The sequence below is a fragment of the Malurus melanocephalus genome, unplaced genomic scaffold (genome assembly GCF_030028575.1).
Source record: "Malurus melanocephalus ecotype Western Australia unplaced genomic scaffold, MMel_1.1 scaffold_88, whole genome shotgun sequence".
In the NCBI taxonomy this organism is placed as follows: Eukaryota; Metazoa; Chordata; class Aves; order Passeriformes; family Maluridae; genus Malurus; species Malurus melanocephalus.
In genome coordinates this window covers 2,355,977-2,366,482 of record NW_026623320.1, presented here as the reverse complement: position 1 = coordinate 2,366,482, position 10,506 = coordinate 2,355,977, and positions in this window count along the sequence as shown.

The window sequence follows — 10,506 nt, the reverse complement described above, 5'->3', positions numbered from 1 at the left end:
AAACCAAACAAACCAAAACAACAAAAAACCCACCAGGATGGAGAAAAAAGGAATTAGTCCTTGGGATGTCTGATGTGAGCCCATGAAACACTGTGAAGGGCAGAGCATGGGCTCTCTTCAGGCCATAGTGACCATCTACCTGCAGATGACATGCTCCGTTATAGTAAGTAGAGTTTGTGGGTTTGAGACAATCAGCATCTTTAGGGTGGATTTTTTTCTCAACAATTTTAGCCATCAAGGCTAAGAGTAATCCTACTGTGAATAGACCTGGTCCAAACTCTCTTTATTACTGGAAGGGAAACTGGGCATTTCTAGGACACATCCCATCAWAGAGAACTGTGATAAATCACCGCCTACAGATGCCTTTTCTACCAGACAYCTGACTTCAGACAGCTGAGACAGATGTGTCCTTTCAGGCCAATATTCACATTCTCTCCCTACATGTCAGCCTCAGTCACCAGCATTGTCCAGTGCAGGACAAAGTGTTATCAGTGACTGCAGCCCCATTCACTGCCTGCAGGACAGTTTGTTCCTGCACAGGAAGGTGACCTGCAGCGATGCACGATGATGCAACCAGAATTAGTAATGCAGTACTGTTGCCTGAGACAAAAAGAGGCATTCCCAGGCAACAACACTTCCTAGCTTGTAAGTGGGTTTAGTTCTATTGGAGCAGAGCCTTTAAGACAATTGCTACAAACTAGAGCTATGCATTTCAGCCACATCSTGATCCCTTTTGGATTTGCCCAGCAATCTCAGCTGTAAATTGCTTCTTCACAACTCGTGCTGAGGAGCCAAAGCAAGTGGGTGTGAACCAGCCTCATCAATTCTTTGGTTACAGACACTAATTGTCATTTATCTCATATTTTACATGGCCTATTATGATCCGTGAACTTTGTAGTCCTAGTAACAATTTTGAAACAGCTTTGCATGTGGGTATTAATCTACAAAAAAGGTCAGTCCAGTATGAAACCGATTCCTCTGAAGTGTTTTAGAGATCAGCATGAATGGATTTTACTTCAGCGTGTCTAGAGTCATATTCATTATTAATTATTACCTTTTACCACCTGCCCATTTCCTTGGGACATGCAAAATTGAGGAGTGTTGGTCCCTTTTTGGTGAGTTCGAACTTTGTAACTCTATGCTGTACTGACATGGGCATGTTTGTCTGCATAACTCCTAACTTCCTTTGATCAGTGATGTGACAGGAGATGTCAGTGCAGCCAAATCTGCTTTTTCTGAGGAAAACATCCCTTAAACTTATTACTAAATGTATATTTTTTTCTGAATGCAGTTTTGAAAGCCAAATAGAAACTGAAGTAGGCATTTATTGCTTTTTACAGAACAGATCTGAAAGAGGAAGGAGTTATATGGGACAGAGTTTCATGTTGATTTACACTCTTTTTTAAAGGCATCTAAAATTGCTGCAGGATGTCTTCTTATATATTTCCTATTAACATCTTAGTTAACTGTGCACACAATTAAGTAAATAAATGAGTTGGGTTTTTTTTTTTTGTTTGTTTGTTTCTGTTTTAGCCCCACTTTCTGTTCCTTTCCCTAAACTATCACATGTTGAGATCATCTGCAGGGAAGCAGATCCTTCCTCCTTACTCATTCTAAAGAAGACATAACTCTTCCAGTCCACACATGCCAGCATTGTTTGAAATCCAGAGATTATAACAAAATGTGCTCTTACATAACATGTCTTGCTCTCTGCATCACCTTGTCATTGCCAACTTCATGCTGACAGTCACTGATAACTCAGCCCCAGTCTGAAGTGAAGCTCAATGTGATGTCTGATTCTTCAGCAATATTTCAGAGGGGCCAGTTTTTTGCTTTTAACTATGATTTAGGTAAGTAAATGTGAACATACTGTAAGATTAAAATAATATAGTGTACATCAGACTCCTAGCTGCAGCCTGATCATATTATCCTTTACAATCTTGGCTCAAAATCCAGAGGGAGTCTGGATCGCTTAATTAGTTAATTTCTGTTTTGATTGGAAAGACAAAAGTAAACCTTTTGGAAATGAATTCATCAATTCAAACTGCATAACAGGCTTTATTGAAATGCAGTCTGCAATGTTCTTAAGTCAGCCTCACCACTGAATGTTGGGGCTTATCTTAATTATGGTTGGTTGTAATACTGTACTTATATTAATAATGTTCTTATGTTAAAGAGATTTTTTTGACCTTTTGCAGTGCAGAAATCAATGAGAAGTTGATAAAGCCAAGTTCATTGCTGCCTAAAGTAAAGCAAGCCTGATTTGTTTACTTACCTAAGCCTTCATCTGTCAGACCCATTCTGAAATGATTTATAGACCTCTACCCAATGAAATCATTTAAAGTAGATTAGATTCAAGGAACAATCACCTCTAATATGACAAGCTGATGGAGGCTGACAGGTAACCAAGTTGCTCTGGATGGCAAACAAGTTCCTGAAATTCTGATTAAATTAAAATATTAATGGTACCACTGGGAAAATAAGATTGAATCATGTTAGGCGAATTCAGTATTAGAAACAAAATGCAAATAGAGAATCATTCTGTGCGAAGAAAGCCAGCTGAGGTACCAAGGGAAGTTACCTCCAGTAAACGAGAGAGCAGGAAGCGAATTCAAATGAAAAGCATTGTGTCAAGAGCTCACCTTCACCTTTCTGAGGTCTCTAAAACAACAAGGCCTAACAGGCTCTGGGGTTGGTCTGAACACTTTTGAGAGGTTACATATTTATTTGGACTTGCAGCCTAGTACTAATGAACAACTCCTGCTTTCCTAAGGTTATAAGGTTATTCTTTGAAGCACTGATCCATGATTTTTTTCCCCTTTTTTCATGTTTGTTTAGTTTCTGTTTTCAATCCTGTACATTAAGTGGCTCTGGCTGCACTATAATTGCTATATAACTAAATGTATTGACACTGCCTGCTTTGGGATCTGTATTAATTTTGACATRCAGGGTAATTAAATGTGCTATGTGTCTCACGTGCATTAAAGGAACAATAGATGCCTTATCTGCCAGACACGCTGAAGTGTGCAATTACAACATGTTAAGAGCAGTTGTTTTTTGCTTCACAACACCTTTTATTAAGGGTCTTTTAAATATCTTTAGATGTTATTTAATGGCTGTGAAGTAAAGACTATCCATCACAAGTAACACTGATGGGATTTATCTCGCCTCAATTTAGGCAGGGTAGATATCTTCATCCAAGCTAATTGCCTAAGCCCCCATTTCAGCTAGCAGAGAGAAAGAGCTGCTTAAAGATTGCCAGTACTCTGCTCTGGTTTTTATAGCTGCATTTGAATTTAATAAACTGCAACCTGGACACACACACCCCCCAYTATTCTGTACCTTTACAGGGGGAAGAAGATGGTGGAGGCAGCAGGAAGCACCTGGAGGGAGCACTAACTGCACCCACAGCGCCTCTCTAAATGGCAAAGTGACAATCTAGTTCCCAAGTACAGAGTTCTCTTTTTTTTTTTTTTTCCCAGAAGGCCCTAGTATAAACTATGGTGGCCATGGTCAGCCTGGTGAGATCCAAAGCCAGRGGAAGAATGTGATTAACAGGAAAATAAACCAGCAGCTACATAGCAGCAGTGAAAGAGAGCCTCCTAGATACCCTTATCTACTGGGAAGTTAGTTTTTATGGACAAAAAAAAAAAAAGTTACACAATATGGAAGCAATAGAAGCAAAGAAGGACATACATAAAGAACTGACCATGGTGAGATAAAAAAAAGAAACCAAAAGTTTTTTATCATCTTGGGGCAGGGAAGGTCAAGAAGAGACCTTTGTCCTGCYGGGAGAATGTCCTAGGCAATGACCAGCTCTTAAAGGTGTTTGATGAGTTTTGTGACTGCAGAAAAAATTGAGTACCTGGAGAGGTACTGGTCTGGGGACTTGGGCRGAAGAAGAGACTGCTTTTATTTTCTGTCCTGAAAGCAAGAGGAGAAGAGGAATGTATTTGCCTTTCAATGCCACTAACAATGACTATGTCAACACTCACATTGCTACATCAAAAGCCTGTTTAATTCTCACTGGACTGTTAGGATTACTGTACTGTGGTCTTACCATRGCAATACTAAATTGAAAACTAACAACAAATGAAAGAACCTGRAGCAGGTTGGTCGAGCCAAAGACTGAGGTGCAGATGGAATCTGGGCAACCACCAGAACAAAATGCAGCTCAAGAGAAATAAGTGTCCCATTTTTCCTTAGGACATTTAAGTAATTAGTAACCAGCTTGACATCTAGCATAGTGGACCTYGGAGAATGCCAGCCAAGACTAAGCTCTTGTGGTCTTTTCCAGTCATGTATTCTAGTCTGAAAAATCAGTCCATAAATATATGACTTTGAAATTATCTGCACTTTCTCCCAGTTTGTAGGTGCTAYGGTAATGGAGAGGAAGTTTAACCTTAGCAATAAAGGAGTCTTTGTGTTCTCACCACATGTGCCAGAGGAAAAAAAAACTGGAATATAAGTGTATAACCCATACTAAGAGCTTTGCTAGGTAAAATCCTTCCTACTCAGAAGTTCAACTTATGCCATTAGGGAAAAGGATAGTAGAGCTCTCACAATGCACATTTTATGTGTGTATCTTCCTCAGAAGAGGAATCAGGCAATTTTGTCTGAAACAAATTCTTACACATCTGTGAATCATTATTTTCACAGTTCAACTACCTCTATCTATACAATGTGGTTCTGAGACACAGGAAAATCTCCTGTGACCAAGTGGGAAAAGTACCATGGGAAACTACTATTTTCCTACAYTCACTGTCCARCCCATAATGATCTTGTTATGTTGTAGACTGTGATAGGACACTATGTCCAATGTTTAAAAAGAATGGGCCCAGGTCTCCATTTCCTAATGATGTTAGGAATTACTTTTCTCTCAGATTTTCTGAATGTTTTAGCAAGCCATCGTTTCATGAGGGCTTTGAAAATTATTCCATGTCCTTAGGTACCAAAACAGAGATCAGGTTCTTTGAAGTTTTTACTTTTAAAACATTTGACCTCTAGGTACATTTYACATTGTGGTAATCGAAGTGTGTCTGTAAGGTATTATTTCTAGTCTTATTATAACTCTGCCATTCAGGACATTAATTACTCAGTCATTAATTGCAGTCCTATCACTGTCTGACACATGTTGTCATATAGGACAACTCTCAAAGTCCGGTTTCTCTTAAGCTTCAAAACTAATGCAGTCTAACATTTTGACAGTTAGCTTTGGTATCACTRCACAATTAATCCATCATTACATGAAAAGGAGCAAAACATCTGTTAAGTAAAATTCTGGGCAAGCAGGAGTTAGAAAATTTGAACATTTCTCCATTAAGGGTTCTAGCAAGAGGATGGAATAAAGTTTCAGAGTAAAAAATACCAACATACTTCATTCATAAGTGTAGCCAGCCAAGAGAAATACAATTTTGAGAAGTTGTTGGGAGTTCATGCAAATTTCTGTTCAAAGTTTGAGCCTTCCCCATAAACACTCAAAATTTTAACAAGACAGAAGCATCACAGTCTTGAGCCCTCCCTTTGAATGTGTCCATGAACAAATCCTTCCTTCTCCTTTCAAGAGGATKATTAATATTCAGACTATATTGAAAAGCTTTGACTTAAGCTGTCTCCTATATTWGTATTCTTCTTCTGCCTTTTCACTTTCTCTTTCTTTCTCTATATAGATCTGTATAATGTAAATATCCATACAATGCAAACCAAGTGATATGTTTGTATTTGTGTATACATCTGTCCAAATATAACATGGAKATAGCTTAATAACTATATCTTTCTACCTAACTGTAGTGGTGGAGGTTGGTTTTAACTAAGTTGATAATATTCCACTGTTTTTATGCAACAGAAAACTGAAATTGTTATTTGTACTAAAAGCAATATACTCCAAAAGAGTGGTGGTCATGGCTGAATATGGACCTTTATTTTGCTGTAGGTTTGATGGTCGTTTTATATGTAAGATCTTTARGTTCAATCAGAGAACAATCAATGGTATATAATGCTTTTTTTTTTTTTTTTTCCTGTCCATTGCACAGCACAGATTGCTAGTAAATGGATTGCCACRTGGTTCCTATCTTTTATGCACTCTCCCCATGCATAGACTGAAAGCATTGAAAACATGTGAGTAGCTGTTGTTGACACTAGGTAAATAAGGAATCCATAGATTAAATTTCAACATGGACTATGCAGGTCTGGATTTTTTTCAGCTTTGATTCTAATGCCCTAATAATGTTTGTGCCATGAATATAAGCTTACATAACATTCAGAGTTTGGGCCTGGGTAAGATTAAACTGCTCTCCATTCCAAAATGGAAATTTTTTAGCTTTCTCCAAAACTCAAAATACTACCAAACTGTGTTATGGAAATCTAAAGAGAGTTTTCATTCATAAACAAGTTCCAAATTTTGGCTACTTTGTCAAAAACTCACTGTTTATGGTGCATTACAAACAACAGTCAAGCACTATTTCAAATGGAAGATTTTTTTGTCTAATCTTGCCATCTTGTGATTTGCCTTGTCACTTATTCTTGGAATATCAAGATAACGTAAAATCAAGAACAGCAGCCTCAAGCTTCTTTCACCATGGACTCCTGTCTTTGAAACAAGTTCAGAGCATTTCAYTTAAAGAGTGTTTGTTGACCAGTCAGGCAAGGCTGATGGGAATCAATACTGGAGCTTTCCAACTGCTTTCTGTGGAAAAGTCTCACTTAAATATGGAAGCTTCATGTCATTTCTTAAGACAGGAAGGTTATGGATCCATCTGAGCTCCTCTCTTATGACAGCTTGGAATGAGGAACATGTCATCCCTGTTCTTCAAAAGCTCCACCCTCAGTTTTGTGAACTACCCCAGGAATTAGATTTGATTTCAGTTGCAGCTAGAGAATCATAAATTCTTGGAAAACTAAGACTGAGATTAGAACAAAGAGCTGTCGGCTAAAGATGAATGGCTAGTAAAAATATTTGAGCAGAGGCGTCAGGCATAAAGAAATCAGAAAGGCTTCATCATTTGTAGCTTTTGCTTCAAATCACTGGTACAACTGGTCATACAGGCAAGAGCTGACAAATGCTCCCACACTGTAGCCAAATCATTGTCTGAAAGGAAAGGCCAAAATCCCCTGTGAGAGGAAATGGGGAGATAWCTTCTTGGAAACTTGGAAACTTTCTTGTTGTTCAAACACTAGCTCTCAGCAGGACTTTGAGATTTTGGATGATACTGCCAAGTTAGTGGGAATTGGAAACAGCACCTCCAGCAGTTTCTGAGCTGGCTCCATGCAGCTTGGCCACGATGGCTGCCCTTCATCCCCTGTGCCATCCTCAAAACATTTTCATAACACCTGCGTAACAGTGGGGCTTTCTTCTTGCAGAATTTGAGGTTAAATTCAATTTAGTCCCATATTATGAAGCAAATTTGACTTACAAAATCTTCGACAGAGCGAAATTTAAAAAAATAACTAAAGTAATGGTCCAACTTTGAAAAGCATGCTACTCAATTCAAAATTTGCAAACAAATGTATTAACACCTCTGAACATGTGTTTYTCTGCTTTTATGTGTGTTATGGTTAGTGGAGGAGATGGATATTMCTYAAAGAACGAGAGGACTCCCATGTTWGAAAGTTTCYCARTGCCTGCTGCACAMAGCTAKCCTAAAAAAAATCATGTGCTTAAGACAGAGCTGTGAATAAACTTGTATGGATACTAGAAAATGTGTTTATAACGCCAATTCTCAATTTTCTCTTCTTTTCCCTGCTGGATGCTTTAAGAGCTCTTTACCCCAAGCCTTAAATTTTTAGGGTGCTTTCATGAGTCATGTTGATAAGTCTATTTTACCTAAAAACCTCTACTGCAATATTTGGTGGGTTTCAAAATATTTTTAAATATTTTGTTATATATAGCAATATACATTGCTATTTCACTGTGAGTGTAATTTCTATACAAACAATTTAACCAGTGCATAATTCAGAGAAACTAACTASAATAGCTAAGGTTAAACTTTGAATGCTGAAACACACAGCTGGATATTTARGAGACTCTCTCTAGCAAAATAAAATTAAATACCTTTTTTGCATTAATTAGCCAAATTGTAAGTTTAGCTATATTTATCTATAAAGCAAGTCCTGGTCTGGTTGCCAAATTAATAGAGATCTGTCTGGGAGAACAACTTCCTTTGAAAATATGAATATGACCTTTAATTTGTAAGCAACATTCTCCTTTATTCCCAGTCTTTGACTAGTAGTAATGTCTAGAATGACTGATTTCACTTAATTGTTGTGGTTTAATACTTCATCTTGATGATTTGTTAAGTTACAATTACTAAGAAATATCACTCCACAGTAGTTAGATGTGGTATGRGTCAGATTCTGCTGCTAATATCTATAATGATTGACTGATTAAAAAAATGTTTATTTCTGGTATTATTGACTAATCTTCATAGAGATTCTTGTCTTCATGAATGCATTTCTTAAGATAAATAAACTCCTTTGTGTTCTTTCCTCTCTCTGTGGATCTGGGATACTTTCAGTCATGCAAGTATATCTTGATGATTTCTTTCAAATATTTATTGCCTTTTTATACAGCATTTGCTTCTAACTCTGYCATGAGGGAACAACTGTTGCAGTCTTCCAGCTGGTATGATCTGTTCCCTAAGCAAGATGGTTTTCTGATAGTATCGACACTGATTTTAATTRTGTGTCGTGTCGTCATTTTGCTTGTTACCACTCTTTCTAATGACGGGTGTTTTCCAGACGTGTGCCCAAGAAAGCATGAGAAGTGATCAGACTGCCATGCACAGGCAGACACTGCATTTCTGCAGGCAGCCTGTGGCTTTTCTCAGAGCCCATCTCTCCCAGCTGGTGCTGCACAGTAAATAGTGCGAGCTCTAAAACWGCCTCTTAGGGTTAGCTCCATCTTTGTCACCCTTAATGTCAGTGTGGACACAGGGATGTGACATCGCTGCAGCACCCACTGAAGGACTCTTGCCTGGGCACAGAGCCCACTGCTTCAGGGATGACCTGGCCTGGAACAGATGACAGCACCAGGGAGACAGGCATCCTTCTGGGCTGGGCTGACCACTCTTTACCCCTTTAATGGAAAGGTGGGCTGTTGTAACTGGTTCAGAATAGCTGACTGAGGTCACTGACCGTGGCCCAGCTTTGTGACCAGCTGGTCTGCCAAGGTTGACAGCAGGGAAAGAGCTCTTTGCTGAGGATGACAGCAGGGAAAGAGCTCTTTGCAGGTGTCTTTCAGCCCAGTGTTGGTACCTGACACCCAGCCTGTGCCCCGAGCACTGCCCCTCAGTGCCTTGCCCTCCTCAGAGTGAAGGAGGCAGAACTTCACAGGATAGCTGAGRTTAGAAGGGACCTTTCCCAAAGTCAGTGGAGCAATAGCAACCTCCAAAAGCAAATCCTCTCCCTCAGCTGGTTAATTAAACCAAATGGTTAATTAAGTTGTGCTGTGTTGCCCTGCCACGAGCCCAAACAGCCTCAACAGCTGAATCCCACGCCTCACACCCTGCTGGTACAGGCAGTGTGCTTTCTGTTATTTAAAGTATTGAATGTTTGTCACTGGGATCTTGCCRTGAATAGACAAGTTGGCCCAAAGACTGTGAGTCACCCTTTAAATACACTGTCAAATACACTTTAAATACATTGTCAAAGAAATACTCTCATAATAAAGTTAGTAGAACATAGTCCATTCCTCTACTCCAAAATAAGATCAATGATATGTAAAACACACTTAATAGATATTTTGCCATTTCTCAAAAGTATCCAGTGGTGGAAGTGGCCTTTGTCTGTGTCCTAGTGAACCAGTAACTTTGRCCAGCCTCTTTCCCCACCTGCTCATGGTTACTCCAGAGGTCTTGAGGCAGATCTTGTGCTTTTACACTGTCTGTGCACTCAGTATAAAAGGACTCCAGGTTTTCCTAGGCATCCCACAGCAGACATTGCTCTGACCCTCCCTAGTTATCATTTTTTCTCAGYTGGGGATAAATATCTGCCAGCAGTACTAGTTCAGTCAGCAGCTGTGGGWTTCTGATGTAGGTAGCAAACTGGGCAGCCCAGCCCCACTCCATGGCACCAGGGATACACACTCTCTGCTCTCTTTACCCCTGGCTCACAGGTTTTGAATTATTTTTTCTCTTTTCCTTTTTAAATTACATTTTGCATTCAGGAAAAACAGACGTGATTTGAGTGGGATTCAGATAACAAAGCTGGATATGTCACAGTTACCTTCCAATTCTAGTCTACAGACATTTTTGCATTTGCCTGGTGCTTATTGCAAGGGCAAAGTGGAATAGTCTCTAGGCTACATTGCAATATAAACATCAAATTCTATTATCAGCAGTCTCAGCATGGTTTTACATTATAAAATATAGACTATAGCTGCAATAATAACTGTAGAAATAYAGAATGTATAAGCAATAAATATAAACGTAACTGAGGAAGCAGCTATTATATCCATSTCTTGCAGAATTCAAATCAGTTTCCTACCAACTTTGTCCATTGTTTTCCATA